The following is a 25,956-nucleotide window of genomic DNA, read 5'->3' on the forward strand; positions in this document are numbered from 1 at the left end:
ACCTTAAAGACCGCTCATAAAAGGAATATTAAATAAGGGGTGGGTAAGTAGGTTACGCAGATCTGTTAATAAAGTATACGCAATCGATACTGGTATAGTGAAGTCGTAATATGAATACTAGAAAACAGGTTATACATGCATATATAGTAACAAAACAGATATTCAAGGACCCAGAAAAAAGACATATGTAAGACATAAAAGACATATAAAGACATATTTTCAGACACACCTGGCAGGACCACTGCGATCGTTCACGACATCGAGTTAACCTCATCCGACCCAGTTCGTTCGAAAGCTTATCGTGTTTCACCTCGTCAACGTCAAGTCATGGCCGCTGAAATAAATAAGATGTTAGAGCTAGGTATAACCGAGCCAGGAGAGAGTGATTATACCTCGCCTCTTATCTTGGTTGAGGTCCCAGGAAACGAGCCGCGACCGTGTATCGACTACCCAGGCTCAACTTAACCACGAAGGACCAGACCTACCTATATGGAGGAAAGGCTTGAGTGAATGAATAGTGCTAATTTCATCTCTACGCTCGATTTAGTCACAGGGTATTGGCAGGTTCCGTTGACCTAGAGGGCAAGCAGGCTTGCGGCGTTTATTTCCCCGATGGGAACCTTTCGGCCGCAAGTCCTGAGCTTTGGATTGAAGAATGCTCCCTATCGTTTCTCTAGCCTTATGGACCAGGTGCTACGGGAAACGATGGACTTTGCACTTCCGTATCTCGATGACATAGCAATCTTTTTTTATCGTGGGCGGACCATATGCAACACTTGCGAATCGTGTTGTGTCATCTACGAGAGGCCAACTTAACTGACAAGGCTCCCAAATGCCAATTAGGGCGCGCGGAGGTAGCTTATCTGGGTAATGCAACAGGGCAAGGCCGTCGTCGGCCTTCCCAGGTTAATCTGGCTGCCATAGACAACTTCCCGCAATCACGCACCAAGCGGGATATCAGGTCATTCCTTAGTTTAAGTGGCAGGTTATTACCAAAGATATAACCCGCGTTACTCCGAGATTGCAAGTTCTTTGAAAGATGTTCTCAGAAAAACAGAACCGTAAACGGTAAAGTGGGATGACGCAAAAGAAAGGCTTTTAGTATGCTGAAGAGAGCACTAATGAGTCAGCCAGTGTTGAACACGCCCAACTACTCTAAGGCATTCATTCTTCAGTTTGATGCCAGTGGCCGGGGTAGAGTGGGGCTTTGTCAAAAGGGAGATGACGAAAATAACCACCCCGTACTGTACGCCAGCAGAAAGCTTTCAGTTCGTAAGGAAGCATACAGTGCATCAGAAAAGGAATGCGCCGGCGTAGTATGGGAGGTGCAGAAGCTAGCGTGCTATATCGCTGGTTCAAGGTTAACCATAGAGACTGACCACTGTCGCCCAACATGGCTGCAGTCCATGTCTACGAAAAACGGCCGACGTTTGCGCGGGAGCTTGGCTCTTCAACAGTACACCTTCGATATTCGCTACAAAAAGCGGAAACTTAACGGTAATGCCGGCGGTCTGAGTCGTTGCCTCTAGAGTAGCGAAAGCCTCATGCTCACTCTGGGTTCCGTGGCATTTTTACATTGCTATTTTTTTCATACGTTTCTTCTTAATTATCGCGAAGTTGTAGTTCATTGTTAGCTGATTTTACTAACCACGTAAATGAAATTGCTGTTTTTAATATTCAGGGAAGGGGGGAGAACGCGCGAAAGGGATGGGAAAGCAGTAGCGGGTTTTCTTTTTTTTTGTAAAGCCTGGCGTGTCTTGGGGGAGGGTGGCCTTGTGCCCGCTTGCTTTGTGGTTGTGGGTCCGGTACTCTTCTCGGGTGATTGCTTGCCCAAACAGGAGACAAAAAGTTGTGAGACCGGTTTGCAAATCCAGTTTCACCGGAACGGACCAGCGAGAAAAGGCATACAAGAGCGCCACGAGGACTGATGAACGACTCCCAGGAACCAACAAGCTAAGAAAAAAGGGTTCGTCACCCGGAGGGAAATTCTGCTGCTGAAACGACGAACCCTCGCCCAGTGGTTGCTGGCCCCTACGCGACGGGATCTTCCTCCCCCGCCGGAGTTGCTGTTACGGTTGGCGTGTAACGCCCCGGGCAAGAAGGATGCTCAAAGACCATGCCTAATCGAAACGGAGGATGGACTACTGGTTTGCTATGGTAGTCACAAGTGGCTGCCGGTATGGCAGGCTCCCCGCAGTGATGACAGGCCCCTTTGTGTGTGTGCGACTCTGGGGGAGAACCCTTTTCACAAACTCTGCGACTCTAGGGGAGGAGCCTTTCCGCAATCTGTGCGACCAAGGGGAGAACTTTCCGCGAACTGTCCGACTCTGGAGAAAGGATTAGCCGCCGATCGTCGCCAGACTCCGCGGGTTACCTCCAGAGGAGGCAAGCACGTGCAACATCGCCCAGGGGCAAAGGAGCAGCCGCAAAGCAACGACGGGGACTCAGTGCATGTCACGTGACGTTGACGTGAGCAAGATGCCGCCTACGATTTTAGTGGGTCTATTTAAGAGGCCCCTCAATGTACTTAATTAATTCAGTCTCTTCTTCTTATCCTTCACCAACCATTAAATAAACAGTGTAAGTTTCGCACTAGAAATCGTCTCGTTCCTGCCTGGTCGCCATGGTCTACCGGACGCCTGCAGCCTGCCGACAACGCCACGCTACTCAATAGTAACGCCGGTCGAGGTTCGAGAAACAGGCGTCGCAACAAGGCTGCCACTGGCCTGTGTGCTCCCGCACTGGCCTCCTAGAGTTTTTGTACGGGCTCCCTTATAAAGGAACACTGAGGACTTCCATACAGGAACACAGCACCACTGACTCAAGATCTCTCCGTGCCCTCTCCCTTCAAAAAGCGGTGTCAGCACTTTTCTGGCTGGCGGTGCTCAATTGAAGTATCGACCGGGAGGCGCCCTCCTCGCATTACAAGAAACATACCTAACAGGTGGGAAAGCACTCACTGCCGCATTGTTGGTCCTGGCATGGAAGGCTTCACAGATGCCGCTTCTTCACAAAATACAGCGCACGGCCGCTGTGCGACCATCGCCATGAGGTTCACCTAGTGCACCTCAATGCGCTCCCAGTCCCGCACAGAATGAGGACGAAGGTAATGAACAGTAGCGCGGGCTTGCTTTTGTTCGTTGCGCCGTCTAGCTTTCGCTCGCTGAAGCTTTCACAGTTGGTCATACACCTCCAGCGATAGTGAGCGAATAACTACACTCAACACTTAATTGCGTTATTGTTGGATATCCGCGAACCACACTTTTTCCAAATTAGGGGAATATCAAAATACTGGGATGGAGGCCAAAAAGCTACAACGAGCGGCAATACGCAGAAGAGTCGATGTTGGCTTGTGAGTCTTCCTACGCTCCCATTGATCGATTCAAAGGGTCCCTGCAACACTCTTTGAGTATGGCAAGTAAATCATACTAGTAACAATGTTCATGATACTTGTCGTATTTAAAATTTAGGAAGCAAAATATTTGGTCCATAAATGTACACATAATAACCGACAAACATAGTTAACATGTCATTGTTTTACAAAATAAGCAGACCATTGTTTTATTGGACTTACGTTATTAACGTCTGTAATTTATTACTTGAATAAAGGTTTTGAGACCTTACTCACGTGGGATAAGCAGCAGCCCATCGGTATCGATTGTAGTCCATGCCGTTTATCGATTCGAATTGTACGGTGGTATTAGAGTCTTGTAACGCCGGAGTTTTAACATAGATGGTGCTTAGAAAAAGTTGCGCTTAAGTACCCGGCCATATAACCAGCATTGTTAACGGAGTATTATATGTTATTGGCCCACTTTCAGTTATTTGTAATGCCTACAGGAATATATTTAAATGACATGACGAAATCTAAGAGAATGTTGTTAAGATGGCAAGTGCTAGTATTAGAATTATAGATATGGATACGCGCCGTATTTTACATTTGTTAATTGCAAAGGGTTCATGTACAGCTTGCATGACACCAATAACTGAGCTATCCGCTGCACCGTAAGAGATAGCTGGAAAAGGTATGTTAACATAATCGGCCTATTTCACAGTTCTGAAACAGACAAATCACTAAAAACATCCTTTCTTTCATTCAAAAAACAGATGACAAATCTGAGCAGAGTGTGTCCCCAGAAAGTTTTTGCAATATGCTCGGAGTAAGTTCGGCTCAGCGTTCAGCCAATCAACAGTGGACGAGCAAGGGAAGCTTCAGCGTGGAAACTTGTCTTTGTCAGGGCCTTCACAAATACGTTTGCTTGTTGAAACGTTGGCTCCATGCAGAGGCTTCCCTTGCTCACCTCTGTTACTCAGTTGAAGTGTTCACCTCCTTGCGACCTATTTGCCTCGTTTGAATACAAAAACCGCGTCGTTTCCTTTAAGCAGCGTCACGCAGGTTCGTTTTAATTAGGTAACCATAACGCCTCAGCCTCTTTATGTGTCCAACATTTGATAGCCGCAACCAAGCGAGCGTGTTTAAAGACCGTGAATTTTACGAGCTAAGGCGTTTCGCTGGCATAACGGCTGCACAACTTTCGCCGTTAGTGATCTGCCGCGTCTGGCCGCGTAATGACGTGCCGCTTTAAAGAATACGCTTAGCTAGCGCGAAAATTAATAGCTGGAACCAAGAACAGTCCGTTTGGAAACTACACAGGAAAGCGGATTAACCTTGCAGCCTCTGGGCGTGTGCACCGGTGAGTAAAAAAGCATTGCTTAACATTCACAACTTTAAATTTCTTTGTGTGCGAGGCGGATAAAACGTATTCCTGTAGTCATTTCTTAAAAGTGGAACCTAATAATAAATATAAAGTTATTGCTCTTCAAAGGCGATTCAAACGAGGCTCTTGTTATTTTGCCACTGTGCTGAAATTTCTAATGCGAAGTACACTAACATAATAAATTTTTCGCCGTTTGTCTATAAATGACACTGCGACAAATTCACTGCACATTAGTGGCAAATGTACTTCCGGTGATAGAGTTAAACTAATTGCACTCGAAACATAAAAAATTACTTTGTTTATTACCTAGTATCTGGCAGAAAAAAATTTGATCTAATCGGGGCTTCACTAAGCACAGCCCACACAAGAACACCATTGAAAGAAATGCATACGCTAAACAGTGTTGTGTGTGTGGGTGCTTTCCTGTCATGGAGGATTTTGTGCACTCTTCTTAGTCACATATCGATCACAACCTCACCCACACTTCTACGATAGTAACTGAGACTCTTTCTTTCGACTCCAGCCTCCAAGACGCTGCTGATATTTGTTCCCCCTTTTGGACTCCCTTTTCTCTAGACGTATCAGACAACAGTTAATGTGTCGCCAATGGAAGTAACATGAAGGGCCAAAATCGTCACAAAGTATGTTTCTGAACACGTCAACTAGAATCGTGATTTGGTTATTTATTAGACTAACTTTTACTTCATTTTTTTTTGCATGTTTGCCATGGCTTCATCATTTTTCTTTTCAGGAAGACAGACGAAAGAGAGATTATTGGTCTGAAAGCTGCTCACGCCAAGCCATAAGAAGCTGCACGGTAACTATAATGACAAGAGGTCATCTTGAACTATGTGCTTCACCATGAAATGTTTCCTAGTTTACCATATAGAGGGGTGAGAGCCTTATCAGGAAAGCAGCAGTCTACAGTTTTGTATCGTACCGAGCAGGAATGCTAAAATTTTACATGCAAGCTTACTTGCTCTTAAGGGCCTTTTATGAAAACGGAGCTGTAACGTGGGCAGTCACAAGTTGTTTCTTTCCTAGTCATTACAGCCATGACGACCAGAACATAAACATTGCAGCAAGCGTCTACTTGCTAATGCGCAAGCTCTGTCATCTGCTCTGTGCAAATCTGCTTGATGGGTATTATCACCTTGTATAAGACACGTTCCCTCGAAGCAATGATATGTTACACGAAAATGCAAAGAATTTTAAAACGATCAAATGCGCTCGATGCAATTTTGAGGAAATTATACTTCATGTTGACTGAAACTCTGGCAGTCACTGTTTATTTTATTATTTAATTTATTGTTTTAAATTTCTTCACCGCCATATGGCATTAAAGGGGGCAGTGGTTACGAAGTAGTATAGAGTGAAGCGAACAAACAAGTGCGGTGAGCTCTGTTATTATAATAATTACCCTAGTTATACAGTGTTAGCTGATGTTTTGCGAAAAGTTTGTTATCCGGAATGGCTGCGATACTCTAGGGAAGGTAGTTCAATTCCTCAAATGCACGAGGAATAAATGATTGGAAGAAAGACTTCGTGTAACGCGGAACAGTTCCTCCCTCACTGTGATGATCGACGCGGTTTAAAATGTACTGGGGCTTCTGCATGAAGTCGTGAAGTGTCGTGTGATGGAAAATTTTTATGAACTAGCGAAAGACGGGCGTCTTTAGGCGAATAGGTTGTACTTATAGTACGCTTATAATAAGGAAAAATGAAACGAGTAGAGTTCTTTTTTACTTGTTCAACTGAAGTGATAAGATTAACGTGTGTGGCAACCCTTATTGCAGATGCGTATTCAAGTTTCGAGCGTATTAGAGTCTTGTAAAGCTGTACTTTTAACGTTGATAGTGATTTCGAAAAATTGCGCCGTAAGTATCTGAGCATACGATTTGCATTGTTAACGGCGTACTCTATATTAATTGTCCACTTTAATTTATTTGTAAGGTCTACAGCAAGATTATTATATGAAATAACGAAATCTAAGGGAATGTTGTTAAGATGGCAAGTGCTAGGATTAAAATCAGATATCGATACGCGCAGTATTTCAAATTTGTTAATTTCAAATGGTTCATGTAGAGTTTGCATGAAATTCTTAACTAAGCTAGCCCTACACCGTAAGAGATAGCTAGGAAACGTATGTTCACACAGTCGGCCTAATAACGCTTCTCAAGCGGACAAATCACTAATTTTTTTTTCCTTCTCTTCAAACAACAGGTGACAAACCTGAGCAGAGTGTGTCCCCAGAAAGATTTTTGAAATATGCTCTTAGTAAGTACGGCTCAGCGTTGAGCCAATCAACAGTAGACGAGCAAGGGAAACCTCAGCGTGGAAACTTGTCTTTGTCTCGGCCCTCACAAATATGTTTGCTTGTTGGACCATTGGTTGCATGCTGAAACTTGTCCAGCTCACCTGTGTTACCCAGTTGAAGTGTTCATCTCCTTACAACTTCTTTGTCCCATTTGAATACGCAAAGCGAGATGTTTTTTTCAGCATGAAACCGTATATTGCCTTTTGCAATGATCTGTGAGCATTAATTGTGCTTACTTAAACGTTTATTTAGTGTCCTTGTTCATTCACACAATGTTTGCAGAAGTCCTTGTTAGCCCTGTTGACTCTATAACGTTCCTTGCTTTTATTCCAGTACTCCACTTGTGTCAAAGCCTTTACTGCCGCACCTGAACACGTGCAGCAGAAATATCAGGAGCAGACAATATGTGCTGTAAAATTTAGTATAACGTTTTTCCCCTATACGCGCCTCTCACCAATATGTTGTGAAATCAATGGGACGTTACAGCTCGAGCTTATTTTGCTGACGGTACATCTTTGCCGCGCACTTTTCATGGTTCTTTTTTTAATCTAGCTGAAATCGTCGGACGTAGGCAATATACGTATGGTATGAAACGCGTCAAACAGCACCGTACGCAACTGCAAGTACGAGAGTAGTGAAGCATAAATATCGTAGTCTGAAGCTTTGTTCTCCCTGCTTTAGCGGCACGCCAAACTCGACGAGAAAACTTCGCTCGATTTAAGCTTTGAATTACATAAATAGTTGGATATCTGTATTTTTGTATGTTGTAAACTTTGTGACCGACAGCATTAGGTCCATATAGAAAATTGTGAGCATGTACTGCTTCATTCACGATTGACAATAAACAATGTAAGCTTACTTGTTTCAACTGTTTTTTTTTTCTAGTTAAGGCCTCTCCGTCACCTGGCAACATAATAAAGATATCTGTAGTCATGTTAGAGTACCGTACACACGATTACCGCCCCGAAAGCGGAAACAAAACGCCAAAAACCAGCCACCAAGCAGCGCGATGAGCCCTACCAACCCATACCACAACGGCCATATTGCTCACTACGTAATGATGATGATATTAGCTTTGAGTGTCAGTGCCATATCTAGGTCGTATACTGTGTTGGCCTCGTTACTTAGAGCGTGTCTTACCGCACGCTGCACAACATGCATTCGTCGCTGGCTGCTATATTCGCGCCCACTCCATCCCCATTTTTGTTCTATCGTGGTGGTTGAAATAACAAATGCTCTAGGCGCCTTAAATAATTTTACATTGGCAACAAGCTCACGTAGCTGTACCTCGTCAAAGCGTTCACATCAGCGCGAGCACTTCTCTTATGCGAAACATGTTTTGTGTGCTTTCTTCGCCAAAGCGCACCTCGTGACCTTTGTCCACGGTTGCACCTTGTACGTATAAGGCACGAATGCCCTCCGTTTCGTCAGGCGAATGAAAGTAAAGAGTTCCGGCTAAACTGGCGGCTTGGACCTCGAGCTTTTCTGTTCGGGTCTCTTGGTCGTGTTAGTGACGGGTCCCGGCAGGACTACTAGCGATACGGCGCAGCAGACTGGACCCCATGGACCACGACGGTGATGAGAAAACGTTCGCCTTCGCGATAAGATTAAGGTTGAAGCATTTTTTTCTCTTTGGGCTTTATGACACCGCTCAGCACTTATGTAGCGCCGGAGCAGGAACGCTCTTTATCTCTAGAAAGGTGTGTTAAGCCAGCTCACTGGTTGAGCAGTGCAGGAAGCTTTATCATAGGCGCAGAAGAAGCGGGAGCCTGGCACGGTGAGTAGGCCTCTTTTTGCATGCCATCTGTCCGTTTACTGGGCGAATGCAGAAGGCCCGCAGTTCTAGGGAGTTGAGCTCCGTCGTAGTCGCAGTGCGTGCGAGACAGATAGTGCAAGGATTCATGCAGAACGCACATATTCGATTGAGAAAAGGTTATTAGGCTGCGAGGTCACACCAGCGCTGAGCCACTGCTTTTGGGGATTCAGGTACTAGAGAGTTTAGCCCAGCCGCGGTGTTGCACTGATGATACGCAAATTCGTAGCATCGCTCCGAGCTTCCGTCCTGCCGGACATAATCTACTGAGCGGCCAGTTCCATGCGGTAATACCGCGAGGCTTTAAGAGCTCTTCCATGGCCCACGCACCGCTGGCGCAGTGGCTCTGTTGCTGAGCGCGAGGTTCAGTCCAGGCGGCCGCATTCTGTTGAATCGAAAGACGCTCGCCTACCAAGCTATAATTATACCTTGACAACTGTCAGTTTGTCAATATTAAATATTGCGGAGCTCACTAGGGCGCCTAAGGCATAGAAAGGGGGACGAACAATCACGCTCGTGTTCATCCCCTTTTCTATGTGTGCATTTGCTAGCGCTATTTCGGCCTTAACACTTTTCGTATAAGCACTCTATATGCACATTCCCCCAATTAGTGAAGGAAGAAATGTCATGAATTACCAAATATAAATGTTTCTTTTATTTTCGTGACCATCACCGTAACTCGAAAGGTACTGACATTCAAACTCCTCGATCGCTTAATACAAAACTTCAGAGCCCCATATAAGGAAAGCACCATATGAACCCCATCTTCAACATTACCGTTTCTTTTTCATTAATGTTTTAAGGGTTGTTCCTACATCTATGGCTAAAGCAGCGTTGGTTACAGCAAAGATGAGACAAAAATTTGTTCTTCGTGCGTAGATGAACCTCTGATGTCAGAAACATTGTGGTATTTATAGACTCGCATGTCTTTTTATCGGAAAGGATGATCCACCACCACAACCCGCTTGTAACGAATGAAGGACAAATGACAGGATGTATGACACCGAAAAAGGAGCATATTAAAACACTTTATTAGTGGAATAAAATACACAATGACAAAAACCAAAAAAAAACACTTTGTATGCCGTATTCGCCGAATGTAGTGACTAAGCGTAACTAATCTTGAATGATGACAATAACTTAAGGATTGAATTTTAGTAGCAACCGTATGAATACAAATAAGGTAATTGAGAAATCCGCAGAGTACAGTCAGCCTCTATATACGGCTTTCATATATTACGAAAAGGTTTTAGATTGAGTAGAGATACCAGCAGTCAGAGAGACATTACGTGTTCAAGGAGTACAAACCGGTTGCGTAAGTATCTTGGAAAATATCTGCAGAGATTCCACAGCTACCGTAATTCTACACAAGTAGGAATATACTTATAAAGAAAGGGGTCATGCTAGGAAACAGAATCTCTCCAATGCTATTCCCTGGGTGCTTGGAAGAAGCATTCAAGCTATTAAACTGGGAAGGCTTAGGAGTAAGGATCGACGGTGGATAACTCAGCAACCTTCGGTTTGCAGATGACATTCTTCTGTTGAGCAACACTGCAGACAAGTTACAACAAATGATTGAGGACCTTAACAGAGAGAGTGTAAGAGTAGGGTTGAAGAATAATATGCAGAAGACAAAGATAATGATGAATAGCCGGGCAAGGGAACAAGAGTTCAGCATCGCCAGTCAGCCTCTAGAGTCTGTGAAAGAGTACGTTTACTTAGGTGAATTAATCACAGGGAATTTTGATCATAAGAAAATTCACATAAGAACAAAAATTTGTTGGGTCGCATACGACAGACATTGTCAGCTCCTGACTGGAAGCTTACCATTATCATTGAAAAGGAAGGTGTAGAATCCGTTCATTTTACCGTTGCTGACGAATGGGGCAGAGACTTGGATACTCCCAAAGAAGTTCTAGAACAAGTAAGGACTGCGCAAAGAGCGATTGAATGAAGAATGCTAGGCATAATGTCAAGACACCGAAAGAGAGCGGTTTGGATCAGAGAGCAAAGGGATATAGCCGATATTCTAATTGGCATTAAGAGGGAAAAAATGGAGTTGGGCAGTGCATGTAATGCGCAGGTTAGGTAACCGTTGGACCATCAGGGTTACAGAGTGGGCACCAAGAGAAGGGAAGCGCAGTAGAGGACGGCAGAAGACTAGGTGGGGCGATGAAATGAGGAAATTCGTGGACGTCAATTGGAATCGGTTGGCACAGGACAGTGGTAATTGGAGATCGCAGGGAGAGGCCTTTGTCCTGCAGTGGACATAAAATAGGCTGATGATGATGGTGATGATGTATGAATACTACAAACTTGAAGCTTTAAAAAAAACACATGGGAAATAAAGTAATTGTTCAATTACATAATTCATTGTAGCTTAAGGTTATTAATTTGCGTCAAACTTCATATTGTTACGGATCGACAGGACGAAGCAAGCGATCGTGAGGATGAAGAGGATGACGTCTTGCCTGTGCGAACAGTGGAATATATATTTTGCTGGTGAACTCGTAAATATCCAGTTAAATATCCTTCAATACACAGATTTTCTTTTTACTTTCCGCCTCCTTCGCAATATTCATAATAAAAAGAAAAGCGTTCGCCTTTTACTTCGTTAAAACGGTAAAGGTGAGAGCACAACTTAAACCTCACCCATGTAATTACTTGTACACTTAAATAAAAAAAACATGGTCAATTGTCTCAATGCTTTCCTTGGTTTTATATGTACTTGGGCTTCTTAATTGGTTGCGATTGTAGGTGAGACGTTCAAAGTTTCAATAATGCTTTCTCAGACCAGGATGGAAAATAATGCGCATATATAATAGAAAACGCCGAATAATTTAAGCAGGCATCCCTCTGGCAGCAGGCGAAAAACGAACCGTAGAGGTTTGTATCCAGCCGATATAGCACCTGTGTTTTTTTTTCTGTTTTCTTTTTCTTTATATGTGCATGCAATGCAGCCTAACATCAGCTGGCTGATTCACTCAGTGCGACTAGTTGATATTTGTTGTGCTGCTTTACCATCAAGTTCTCTGCACCCACAGTGTGACATCTTTCTTAACAGGATATTTGGACAAATGACTGCTCAACAAAACCACTTACGCGTTTGTTCGTGTGCCTGTACGTTTGTTCAACTACACAGCGTAGCCAACCCTATCACGCTTCCAGCAAAAACAACTAATGAGTACGTAATTACGCAAATTGGCCTTCGATCATGGCTCAGGTCCGTCAAACCTGTGTCGGATAGAAATACACTGAAATTTGAATAGACGAAGTAAAAAAAAATAATAATTCTGCCATCTTACGTTTCTAAAGCACGATACGATTTTGAGGCAGTAGAAGAGGACTCCGGATTAATTTGGACCCCCTGAGGTCCCTAACATGCTCCTAATGCATGGTACAAAGGCGTTTTTTCATTTCGCCTCCACAGTAATGCGGCCACCGCGGCCGGGATTTGATCCCGCGTCCCTGGTCTTAGCAGCGCAACGCGAAAGCCGCTACACCACCAAGGCGGGTAGACAAACTAAACGAGGACATAGCCTGAATGTGAACTGAAGTGCTACCCTGTGGGACTGCGATTCGACGAGATGCACCCATACAATTCGATTAATATGCCCATTCCTTCACACGGAGCTCACGAGACGTTCTTCCTTGCGTTTTGCTGACCGTTGTTCGCACTGCGCAAGGAACATGGTGGGAATTCTGCTTCTCGAAGTGTGCCTTTGCCTAGGTACTACAGCACCACGGAGGAGGACGCGCTTCACTCCGTTTGTCCCTAACCAAGCAGCATTTCGCAACACAGGATAAATACTCCGGATAATCCTGGCTATTGCACTCCGTTTGCATTTTGTGGCAAAGCTTATGCTACAGCGGCCCCTCCCCTGCGAACCACAGACGACAAAATTTTTGATGGAAGTGTAAGCGGCCGCTAAACGGAGAATAGGGGGGGGGGGGGGAGGCAAAACGTGTCGTTTACCGTAGTGCCAAGGCAAAGGCACATTTACAAGCAAAATTCCCCAATATAAAATTCCCAGTAACGCGAGAAAAGAGCTCTTGTCGTGGTGGTCACGTTCTTCGAGGTTCTGTCAGTGCTCTCCATGAAATGTGCGTTAGCATTGAATCATGTCATGTGCTCCGTTTTAATAACAAAAAATGTCTGCGGAGGCTCAGAGGGAAAAATGGAGGATATTTTACGTGCATTGCCACGTTGCTATGATCTTACACGCCAAACAGGTTTGCCCAACATTCGCTCATATAAGTTTCCGAAGAATCGCTACTCTCTTGCCCTGAGGGCTGCCCGATTCGCACAGAGGGAACCATATAGAGACAAGTGCGACCGGATACCTCGTGACACAAAAAAGGACCACGTAAGCTTCGCGCTCTTCAAAGGGGTGTCGGAAGAGTTCAGACATGAGAAGTAACCACGCAGCTTCTCGAGTGTGCATTTGCAGCTATTTATTTATTACAAAGTTGTTCGTGCCATAATATGTCAAAACGAAGGCAGCGATCACCTTTTGAGGGAAGCTAAAACCTTCATGCCGCTAGTATAATGGTGTTACTTTCTCTCAGGAAGCGCGCGTGTGTCGTAACTGCTACGGATGCTCACATAGGGATACACCTATGCAGCCAAGGCTATCATTTCGATGTTTGGAGTTTTCATTTTCTTTTTATTCATGTGTAAATGCCGGCCCTGCTATTTACACTGATTCACATTTAGCACTTTGTGAAGTGAGAAGGACAAGAAATATGGCAAAAAAATGAAACACAATTAAAATATTATGATGCTCCTGCGCGTATAACGAAGTGACAAGGGGAAAAAGTAGTGAAAGTCGACGTATAAGATATTTGATCTGAGTGTCTCGGCTTCGTAGTGTAGCTCTCGCTCATGGAGAACCACACTTACACGAAGAGTGGCTTCACAATGAGATTTTCATACGACCTCGGTTCGATATGATAGCCTTTCAATTTGTATGCCACTCTATTTATAAACTTTCGATTGAACTACCCCAGTACATTCTACAGTGTTCAACTAAGGCACTGCGCTCCCTTTACGAAATCTGTTCAAGTTTACTCGTAAAGAGCAATTGAGACCTAATACGCCGAAAATTACATGGCGTAAAAGAGCGCACGAAGGTGTTTCAGAAGGCAGTGTGGCTGAAAACCTTTTCACCGCCAGCTCGAAGGGTAGGCAATGTTGCATGTAAAAAATTAAAACTAAATTATGGGGTTAAATTAATTATGGGTTATTAAATTGTGGTGCATGTAAAACCACATGTAGCATGGGAACACATGAGGAAGGGACGGCAATCTGGGACAGGTCATCGTCGTTGCGATTCCCAGACATAGATTCTGACTAACTGAGCTCAACCCTGGTGGGCAAGTTTCAGTGCATAAAAATTAAATGATTTGTCTAAATGTAGCCCGCTTACGTTACGTCGCTAGCCCGTATATTCACAGCTACATAAAGAGTCTTTTCTCGTCACTTTCTTTAGATTTCTCATTCTAGACAGAGAGAGGGGAGGGAAAGAGATAAGTAGAAGGCAGGGAGGTTAACCAGAATAACGTCCGGTTGGCTACCCTACACCGGGTGAATGGGAAAGGGGGAAAACAAAGCTAACAGGGAGAGAGAGGAGGGAAGGAAAGAAGGAAATTGCGGTGAGTTCGCTGACGTGTGTGGTCTTAGAGAAATTGCATTAATAGTCACAGATGGTCGCACAAGCCGGTCTTACTTAAGAAGCACAAAAGCGCCTTCACCGCTTTATGGGCCGACGGGTGAGGGGGGCGGTGTTCCAGTAGCACCTGCACAGAAAGCGGCCGATTGTCCAGTTTTTGGAACGCTCTGACAAGGTCTTGTCTCTCTGGGGTGTATCGTGGACAGTGGCACAGCAGGTGGTCGATGTTTTCTTCGGTGTCACAGACCTCGCATGCTGCACTGTCAGTCCCTCCAATTAATGTAGAGTATGCCTTTGTGAAGGCAACTCCTAACCAAAGGCGACGGAGAAGCGTAGCTTCACGTCGAGGAAGTCCGAGTGGAGGTCTGAGTTGCAGGGAGGGGTTTTGTCGATGCAGTCGTGTAAGTCGTAAGTTTGGCGAGTTCCACTGGGTAAGTGTGAGACTGCGTGCCAGGTGTCGAAGCTGCCTTGCGGCGTCTGTCATCGAAAGCGGAATTGGAGCGCTGTGCTCTTCTTGATGTGCTGTGCGAGCAGTGTTATGGGCGGAATCATTGCCACTGATTCCACAAACACCAGGTACCCATTGAAAAATGACCTCGTGACCTTTTTGTAGGACGTGATGGTAAAGTTTCGCGATTTCGTATGTCATTTAGTCATGGCATCCGCGTGGGAGAACTGACTGCGTGCACTGTAATGCTGGTCTTGAATCACAGAATACAGCCCACTTTCTAGGTCTTTCAGAATCAATGAATTCCAGTGCTCGACGCAGGGCCGTTAGTTCTGCAGCCGTTGAAGTCATGAATTGCGAACCCCAGTGTCATTCCTCGCGTTGGTATAACCACGGCACCACCAGAACTGCACGACGTAGTCGATCCATCGGTAGAGATGTGTTCGTGGTTGCTGTACTTTTCACGCAAAAGAAGTAAGCTCAGCTGTTTTAGAGCAGGGGCCGGTAGATCTGTCTTCTTCTGTAGTCCTGGAATCATTATATGTACTTGTGGACGGCTCAAGCACCACGGAGGAAACGTTGGCTTGGCCGCAGGTGCGTACCCTGAAGTAAACGACGCACGATGCGCACTGACAATACCGCTAAATGTCGAGCCGGGCCTTGCAGCGGTGAAGCTCGCTAAGTGGTGGGAAGGGGTCCTAGCATAATGCCTGAGATGCACACGCATTGTCTCAACGGTAATGTGCGTCATGATTGGGTAATCCCGCGCAAGGTCAATGGTTTCAGCCGTTGATGCACTGCGTGGTAAGCCAAAACATATCTTAAGGGCTTGGGCTTGAGTACTCTGAATCGTACGCAGGTTAGTCTTGCAGGTGTTGGATATTGCAGGCAGGCTGTATCACAGGAATCCAACGAACAACACCATGTACAGCTGTAGCATAACGTGTATAGATACTCTCCAACTTTTTCCTGCAAAGAACCTGAACAGGTGACAGATAGCAGTCAGCCGCTTTTTCAAGTAATTCACGTCCGGAGTCCAAGATAACCCAGTTGAAAAACACAACAGGAAATTTTAAGAGTCTGTTGTATTTTGGGACGTTGTTTCTGTAGTTCTGTTGCCTGTAGTTCTGTTGCCTGTAGTTCTGTTGCCTGTAGTTCTGTTGCCTGTAGTTCTGTTGTCTGTAGTTCTGTTGTCTGTAGTTCTGTTGTCTGTAGTGTGACGTCCTGTAGTAGAAAGTTGTGTAGTTCTTGATCAATATTTAATTAAAAATTGACAGAGACGTCCGTAAGGTTATGTAAATTTGTTAGTACAAAAAAGAAAAACATAAAAGTAAAAAAAAAATTTAAAAAAAAAACGTCTTCGCCTAGGATTCGAACATGCGACCTCACGATTCCGAGCCCGCCATCTTACCACTGCACCACCACTGACATGCTTTTCGAGTGTACGTTTTGGCCATGTGAACAGTACGACGAGCCGATGCGCTGATGTTTACATTTGCATTTTGAGAGCCAAGATCCGCTATCACTCCACCGCCTCAAGTGCCGCATCTCTAGAAGAGCAAGAGTGTTCGTACCATCGACAGGTACATCTTGCAGTGCTAGAACATCGATTTTGGTGTACGATATCCTTATTAAATAAGAAATTCAGAAATAGACAGCGTTGACTTTTAGGGTTATTACTGCTAGTTTCGACAGTTGTCTCTCGTTCTTTACACTTTTGAGCGCGCATATAATTCGTGTGTTCAATGCAAAATAGCTACATGAACATTCGTGGATGAGAGTTCTTTCTGACAGCATACTGGCTTCTCACGGCAGCACTGTACCAGATTAATGAGACCCGAGCGAGACAGCTTTTCACGCAACTTTGTGGAACAACCCAAATCTTCTTTTCCGCTTCGCATAAACTTGTGAAATATTCCTGGGAAATTAACTAATGTGTCAGTGTAACAGCACATGTAAGTCCACAGGCCTGTGTGCCACATCTTACCAAAAAAGAAACGGATACGCAGCCATTCCCGCAGATGGTATGATTTTGATCAGCGGCCGATTTTGAGGAGGCCGGTAGAGCGTTGCTGGTGCCGCGTCGTCACGGCACAATTGTAACTATTCGCCACGTCGACTTTATTACCGGTGTCAGTGCCATCAGCATTGCCGGTTTCAGAGAAGCGCGATTGAATACCGCGCAAGAGAAAAGTACAGTGTACACCACCGATGCGAAAACATACAATTTTAAAGGACCGCGACGGAAAGCGCTTCTGTTGCGACTTCGGAACTCTTGGCCGTCGCGACCGAATGTTTCTGCTGCGACGTCAGAATTGGTGTCATAACGTCAGAGTCGCTGTCAGGATATAAAGCTGTTGTTCCGACTTCAAAACTCTTGTTGTCGCGACAGAATGCTTCTGTTGCGAAATCAGAATTCCTGTCGTAATGTCAGAAATGTCTCCCAATTAAGAAATGTCAACAACTTCTGTTGTACAACAGAATTTCTGTAGTTGCGACAGGAATTCCTTTTGTCTTTTTCAACCGGACACTACAGAAGCTTGTCGCATCACACAATTTCAGTGCACTTCTGTTATCATCATTGGGTACATGTTGCGGCGATAGGTTTCCGTTGTGGAACAGTTCTCTGTAGTACAACAGCAGTTTGTCCATTACTTCAGGAACACTTCTGTTATGACAACTGGGGGCCTGTTGCAATGATAGGCTTCTGTCGTACAACAACATTTTTCTGTAGTACAACAGAAGTTGGTCGCATTACTTCAGGAACACTTCTGTTGTGACAATTGGGGGCCTGTTGCCACAATAGGTTTCTGTAGTATTTCAACAGCTCTCTGTAGCACTACAGAAGTTTTTCGGGTTACTTCAGGAACATTTCTGTTGGGACAACAGGGTGCCTGTAGTGATGACAATTTTTTCTGTAGTACTACAAAAATCTGTTGTAGAGCTTCAGCTTTCTGTTGTAACAACAGACATACGACAGACTGTACTTCTGTAGTAGCAACAACAAATGTCTGTTGTACATCAGAAAAGTCTGTCGCTCCATCAGGAATCCGTAGTTACTACAGAAAAATCCTGTTGTACAACAGAAATTTCTGTAGTACTACAAAAATCTGTTGTAGAGCTTCAGCTTTCTGTAGTAACAACAGACATACGACAGACTGTACTTCTGTAGTAGCAACAACAAATGTCTGTTGTACATCAGAAAAGTCTGTCGCTCCATCAGGAATCTGTAGTTACTACAGAAAAATCCTGTTGTACAACAGAAATTTCTGTAGTACTGAACACAACCTCTGTTGTCATTTTCAACTGGGAAGTCTCTGTCAATTACGACTCCCACGAACCTGTGACTTCTGCTGTATGGTATAAGTTGCCCGTTAATAGATAAGCCGTAAGCAGACATTCCCTTCTTCGTGAATGCCACCATTGCGCACTTCCCGCATGAAATTTCAAGTCCTTGTTCACGAAGGTAGCAAGATGTCATTGTGGCTGCCTTCTGATGCAGAGCGCGAAGCTGGAGTCGTGTCACACCTGATGCCCAAATGCAGATGTCGTCCGCATAGATGGAAAGTCGAACGGTGCTTGGCAGGCTGTCAACTAATCCACAGAGGGTGAGATTGAAAAGAGTCGAGCTAAGCACTCCGCCTTAAGGGACTCCTCGGCTACCGTAATGCTCGGATGTCGAGCCATTTTCTGTGTGCACGTAGAATGGTCTCCTCTGTAAGTAGCTGCAGACCCACATATATATCTTACCACCAAGTCCGACGGCTTCTAACGTGCTAAGGATGGCTTCACGGGTGACATTATCATAAGCCCCTTTAACGTCTAGAAACAGAGCAGCAGATAGTCGCTTGCAGGCCTATTGATGTTGCACAAATGTTATCAAGTCAACAACGTTGTCTGTTGACGAACGGCCATGTCTGAATCAACCACAGCATCTGGGTAGATTTCATTGTACTCTAAGTACCATTACAGACGTGTTTAAATCATTCTTTCCATTGTTTTTACGACACAACTGGCAAGTGCGATCGGACGGTATGAGGAAATGCCCAAAGGCTACTTGCCAGCTTTGAGAAGTGGAATGAGGCGAGTTGACTTCCATTCTTGCGGAACCATACCCGTCTGCCAGGAGTTGTTGTACAGAAGCAAGAGTGCCTTCCGAGCTTGGTCTCCTAGGTTACACAGGGCACGGTATGTAATGCCGTCAGGTCCTGGCACTGAAGAACGCCTGCGCAAAGCCAGCACAGCTCCTAGTTCTTCCATAGAAAAAGGGCATTCCATGCGGCGATCACGTGAGAACAGTGGGTGGCCGAGCGTTCCCGTACCCGTTCCATCGCAATTTGCTTCGCCAGCAATCTTTCCGCACAAAGATTCAGTGACGTCAATATCTCTACATTGTAGATGGAGTGCCAGAGATTTAAACGGGTGGCGCTGACCAAAGGTTGTGCGAAGGCCACGAAAAGTCCTCCATATAAGCGACAAAGGTTCTCGCGGATCCAGGGACTCGCAAACTTATACCCATTGTCGCGAAGCCAGCTTGTTCATGTGACGTTGCATTTTCTTTTGTGTTCGTCTAGCCAATCTCAAATCATAATGGGACTTCGTGCGTCTATATCTTCACTCCGCACTACAGCGAATTGCTGGAAGTTTCGCCAGTTCGCTGCCGAAATCGGCGCGGGAAGAACTCTTCGAATGCAAATGCGTGGTTGTTTGTATGGCATCCTTTATCGCGCCCTGTAGGTTATAGAAGGTGCCGTCACGACAACAGTCTTCCATTATTATTTTGTATTTAGGCCAATCGGTCCACTGGACGGTTCTGGAGGACTTGGAGCTAGTCAAACCTTCGATCTTCAAATAGGTTGCGATGTGGTCGCTACCCCGCGTTTCTAAATCCGAAAGCCAGTGCACTCTTCTGGAAAGTGAACGGGAAACGAAGGTCAGGTCCAAGCAGCTACTATACGCTGATCCACGCAGATAAGTAGAACTTCCATCATTTGACAGGCAAAATTCGACTTTATAGGCAAAGGACACCAACGTTCTGCCTCTAGAGTTCACTTTGGAGCTTCCCCATAGGTAATGGTGGGCGTTAAAGTCCCCAGTGAGCACCCACGGCTGTGGAGTCGATGCCAAAATTCCCCGTAAGCGCTCACAATCTAGACGGCTTGTTGGAGATAAATAGGCTCCAAGAATTGTGAACGTGAGCTTTTCTTCTTCACTGTCAAGCAAGCGTATTGATTTGCTTCGTCAGGAGGCACTGGATGATGTACATAAGTCAAGTCAGGGCGCATAAACACAACTACCTTGCTGCCCTCTCCGTGGGTAGAGGACATAAAGCACTCATACCCGGACAGCCTGATGGGAGCAGACAGGTTGGGCTCGCAAATCACGATAATGCGGAATTGATGCGTAAAGACAAACTACCTAAAGTCGGACATGCGTGAGTTAAGCCCTCTGTCGTTCCACTGCAGGACAGATGCATTCTTGACCTCCTCTTGAAATGACGGCAATTCTCGGGCCGTGGTTTTACCTTAGAACCGCAAGCACCGGACTCAAGGTGTCCAGCACCTGCAGTGTGCTCTGTGCCGACGGGGTTTTCATGCTACTCAGTAGAATACGCATGGCGTCCATAAGTGACTTCAGCATCACTATGGCGATCCTCAGTCGTCATCACATTCGCGGTTCGTGAGGTCATTGAGCGCCGCGCAATTTCATGTGACTCCGATGCAGGTTGTGTTCGCGGAAGTGTAGGCCACTCTTCAGGAGGTTCGCGCCTTGCCCCTTTCTTCGTTTTCGCAGTGTCTGTCTTTGTGGAAGTCGGCGTTGATACGGTAGCCGCTTTGCCGGAAGATGGTGTATATCTTTCAGGAGATGTAACTCTTCGTGATGCTCTTCGGTGGCGATGTTGTCGTCGCCCGAGAGTAGTGGCAGCCTCTCTGTGAGTCGAATGGTCCCGTACCATACGTTTGAGTACTGCTCGCTCGTTCCTCACCCGCGGGCAATCATTGGATGAGGCCTCATGAGTACCGTGGCAGTTAGGGCACTTTAACACAGTTGCGGGGCAGGCATCTGCTGAATGAGCTTCAGTGCACCTGGGCACACGAGGCTATTTCCTACAGACACTTTTTACGTGTCCCATCTTGCAGCATTTGTAGCATTGCAGGGGCTTCGGTACGTATGGGCGGACTGGATGGCGGACGTGGCCAGCTTTGACGTGTGAGGTAAGGCTGTCTCCCTCAAGCCACAGCTTCAGGCAAAGTGTGTTGCCAAGTCTTGTGATGTGCTTGATAAGAGTGCATTCTGTAGTTGGCTTTATTAATATCGGTAAGTCGTCAGTTGGTATCGAAATATCGACATCGTAAATGACGCCGACAGTGCCATTGCAGCCTGTAGGTATCATGGATCGCGCTTGTACTTTGTCGATCTCCGTTTCGTGCGGCAGGATTTGCAGTGCACTACCGTGTAGAATATCTACTGCAAGGGCATGCTTCCGTGCGTTTATTCTCACGTCCTTTATTTCGTCTGGCGCGATTCCCTCAAGAAACACAGAAAGGACTTGCCTGTTTAAGAGTCGCAGATTGGACACTGGGTCCACAGGCATGAAGAGCATAGTGTACGGCCAGCGCTGTGGTTTTGTCTTCACGGTGGAGACACTTGGTGACGATGACTTCCGTAGCAGTCTTCTTTTTGTGGTTCGGCTCATGACAAGTGTGAAATCGTCGTCCGACGAGTCGACGCTGTCCGAGTACAACTCGGTTGCCTCGCTGTCCGTGTCACTTGAGGCATTTGGTTAACCCATCTGGTTAACTTCCCTGCCTTTCCCCTTTCTTCTGTCGCTCTCTCTCTCTCTTCGCGGTCACACAAAGTTTCTTCAATTGCAAAAGAAATGTAATAGGCATGCGATGTTTCAAAATTCCGGCTTTGCTCGCACCGCCTCGACAGAGTGCGCGCGCAGCTATATTTCGCGCCAGAAACTTGCTTCCGACCAAAGCCAAATTAAAGGGACGGTTTTGTTTCTCATCAGAGTGCATACGTCCTGCGACAACAGGCTCATGGCATAAATGTACAATAAATGTACCGGTACCGGTACATTTATTTATACCGGTATTTATACATATTTATACCGGTAATAAATTCTCGGTACAATAAATGTACCGAGAATCGGCCCACGTGTTGACAAAAGGCAAAACCAATGAGTTCAAGAAAGTAAATAACCACTTCTAAATGAGCGGAATTGGCAATTTGGATGCCCGCATAAAAAAAAACATGAGATTTCAGTGTGCCCTAATTATCTATGAATTGGTAAGCGCCGTTGAAAACCAGCTGCTGCCTAGAGGACGTGTTCGAATAAGTGTCCTTCTGCAGCTGCGCAGTACTGAGTCCGCTTTATCACATCATTAGTGGCTTCCTTGATGACCGACGCTCGAGTTCTACGGCAGCCATCCGTTATCCTTGTCTTGACCTCTGTCTCGCTCATGTAAGCACGGTTTTTCACATAACCCCAAAGAAATAAACCGAGCGGAGAGAGGTCAGGTGACCTAGCCGGCCAATCTATAGGTCGGCGCCTTCCAATCTATTGCGCATGAAACATCGCATCCAGCCAGTTTCATGCTCGGCTGCTGCTGTATGCTGGTGCTCGATCTTGCTGATACCACAGACGTGGTAGACGTAACAGCAGAACTTCCGTGAGAAACTCATCCACCATTACTTCAAGGATTTCATCCACGTAATTCTGCCCAGTCAGTGTGTCATCGAAGAAGATGGGACTGATTATAGCAGCGGCGTAATTTCGCACCCAATGGAATGACTGCTGGTACTGGTGCCGATGGCGTTTTACCCAATGTGCATTGTAGTCACTCCAATAGTGCGCGTTATGCAAATTTACCCGGGCATTCTTGTGAAAATTGGCTTCATCTGTGCGCATGATGTTGCTCAAAAAGTCCGGTGATTGATCGGCTTTTGTAAGGACCAAATTCGAGAAATATACACGATCTTCCAAGCATTGGTGCTGGTTAAGGTGGTACGGGTGAAAGGCCGTCGTTTAGAATCTTCCAAACTGATGACTTGGAATTTGGCACCTGGGCAACCACGTCCCACCCGTTAGAATGAGGCTTTGTGGCCATAAATGCTAGAAAATCCGTGCGTAGGCTACGACTCAAAGATGGAGTCCTACGCCGCTGTTTCTTGAAGCTGCCGGTTTGTCTCATGTTTTCATCATTTCTGATGATAGTCGGCGCGTTTAGTCTACCGCCACACTTCCAAAACTGATATATATTTGCGGTCTTTCTCTTGTAATTTGCAGCTCCTAAGGGAACCCTTAAATATAAACGGTCCCTGCACGCTAATCAAGTGTGCAGAAACATCCATGCGTTACATGTTTCCAATAAAAGTTTCTAATAAGTTTGTGATCATATTTATTAGTGTGTAAACCCATATAACGATATACTCTGTTATTACTACCTTTATAAATAATGAAGCACCATGCTGCTTACAAGAACATATAATCCTGGGATTTTAAGAGAAATTACTGCATTTAAACTATACACAATGCGGAGTTTATTCAATATATAAACAACCACAAACATATTTTTTTTTTGCGATGACACACTTCTTGCAAGTTTTACCTACATACAGGCAAGAAAAAAACATCTGTAGACGAAGAAATTGTTCAGTTTATTCGCCTGCCACTATGGCTATAGCATTCTGCTGCTGAGACAAGGCGAGGGGTTGAATTTCCAGCCGTGGCAGTCGCATTTCTATGGGAGTGGTAGTTAAAAAAAACTTTTGTACTTCGATTTAGTTCATCATCATTTATTAAACCCTTAAAATTTGCAAGACTATTGCATAAGGGGGCATGCATATGCAAATATAGCAAGCAATACTAACAACAATTGAAAGCAAAGGGGACAATTGTATAACAAGCATCTTTCCTGATGTTTCGAAGGTGTAAACATTCATTGCATCAATATCTATTGTTGAACAGTACTGCCCAAATAAGCATGGTCAGGTATAGTAAACATTCGGTCAGGTAGCTGGTTCTACAGATGTATAAATGTCAATAGACATGAATGCACATGCTAGATATGAGTGGGCCATAAGCAGCAGTAACTTTATTAGAGCGCATTGTGTAGTACCACTTATGAAAGAAGGAAGAGAGTGAAGAGGCTTTTAGTACAGTACCTCATGCTACTCTAATAGGAGGAACCGTGAGCACAAAAAATTGGTGGTACTGCATGTAAGTTAAACCATAATTTTTTGAAAGACACAAAATTCAACGTGAGGGTTGGAGGCAAACCCACACCAAACCCACACCAAAAACGCAGGCATACTACAAGAAGTACTACGGTGTATCAAGTACTACAGTCTATGGAAAGCTATCTTGTACAGAAATCAAGAATGATGCAACAAGCTCTCAACAACATGGCAGACTTTCTTAGTCAGTCTGGCCTCTCATTTTCTGATAAGTCAGCTTACATGGACATCAGTAACAAGAGCGGAATCAAGAAGTGCTCCAGATTGCACATTGTGCTTCAGATAGCTGGACAAATATATCCGCAAGTCAACAGCCCCGAATCCTCGGCTAGTGTAAGACCAGGATGGAAGAGCCAGCACGTGGGCGAACCAATTATGCCATGCCTGGACACAAATTTTACACCCAGTGAAAAGAATAATCTCAAAATCATGGGAGGGGGGGGGGGACGAGCGGATAATACGGAAGATCGCAGATGCTATACTTGTGTCTAAGGCATTGTACGGTATGAATTATCAGCAGCGCACAAGAAAAGAAAACTCACTGAATACAGGCATCGGGTACTGACAGGTCTTTCCAACTTTACCGTGCTTGAAGACTTCTACGAGAAAGAGCAAACGAACAGGCACCTAGACAGAGTAGAATTGCAGTCTACGGCCCAAATTCCTTGCCTCGGAACCTGGTTGCAAGATACTATGCCAGCTAGCATGTGAGATGCAAAGATGACTAGCACTCCCTTCAGAAACACAACCTCCGGAGCACCTGAATTTGAAACATAACAAGCCCATACCATGCAATATGGGGGTAAACAATTAGGCCAGTAGACTATATGCAATTGCCAAACACACAGAAGAGGTTGCTAATCATGACAGAAACAATAATCTGGCACATATGTACACTGATGTGGCAATAACAGTGTAACAGTAGCATGATCCTACATAAAATTAAACACCATACAACCAGAAAAGCTGAACTGAGAGCAATCAAAGAAGACTTGCAGTGCAAATTTGCAGACTACAACATCCTGCATGCCTGCATGCATTCACCAGAAGCTGTTGGGGGCTACACATCAGACAAGGTTGTCAGGAAAATTAGGAGATCGACATGTGACTTGCATGCACATGGCCAAGAAATTAAGTTACACGATACATAGCCATACAGATATTCCAGGACACAAGTGGGTTCATGAGCCCAAGATAAGAAGTGAAAACTGGATGAGTTGGCATGGATTTATTTATTATTACCTACAGCGAAAAAATAGGCAACGGACAAGATGAAAGCCCTCTGTACATTCACTTCGTTCTTGTGTATTGTCTTTCTGTTGCACTCTAATTAATGAATCCACGAGGCTGCACAGAAAAATAACAATGCCCCCGCCCAAAGCCCTGATTTCACATCCAAATCTATAGCACTCACACACATACTTACACGCACATAAATGTTGCACATAGCATGCAGCAGTATGAACAGGATGAGACTAGAGAGTGATAAGGACCCAACTAAGATTTATTATGAAAATGAGGCAATGTGTACAGTTTACCAGAAAAAAAAAAGACAGCAAGAAGGCCAGGCAGAAATTTGTGTTTGATGCAACCAAACATATATAAAAATGTTACAGAAAGAAAATAAAAATAATAATTGCAAGTGTAGGAAAAAACAAATCACTACAATCGCCAATCATGCATGTCAGCACCTTTCAAGAAACACTGTTCTTTTTCCAATAGACAGACTGACAGCTTGCTTA

At 45.0% G+C, this 25,956-nt stretch overlaps 1 protein-coding gene and 1 long non-coding RNA gene across 3 annotated transcripts in view; both read left to right on the top strand.

Annotated features, from left to right (window-relative positions):
- Nucleotides 1–4,575: 4,575 nt before the first annotated feature.
- Nucleotides 4,576–7,772, top strand: LOC139051662 (uncharacterized). Its single transcript, XR_011509491.1, has 4 exons — nt 4,576–4,694; nt 5,295–5,359; nt 5,470–5,535; nt 6,942–7,772. It is a non-coding gene; the product is annotated as an uncharacterized lncRNA (long non-coding RNA).
- A 938-nt stretch (nt 7,773–8,710) lies between these two features.
- LOC139051616 (organic cation transporter protein-like) overlaps nt 8,711–25,956 on the top strand; it is a 151,964-nt gene continuing 134,718 nt past the window's right edge. The window contains exon 1 of one of the 2 annotated variants that reach the window (XM_070528553.1): nt 8,711–8,812. The gene's annotated coding sequence lies outside the window, so the exon portion shown is untranslated. Of the gene's footprint in view, nt 8,813–9,001; nt 9,022–25,956 lie in introns of those variants that run through there. The other variant, XM_070528554.1, reaches the window with a different exon arrangement.

This window comes from Dermacentor albipictus, unplaced genomic scaffold (genome assembly GCF_038994185.2).
Source record: "Dermacentor albipictus isolate Rhodes 1998 colony unplaced genomic scaffold, USDA_Dalb.pri_finalv2 scaffold_13, whole genome shotgun sequence".
Lineage (NCBI taxonomy): Eukaryota > Metazoa > Arthropoda > Arachnida > Ixodida > Ixodidae > Dermacentor > Dermacentor albipictus.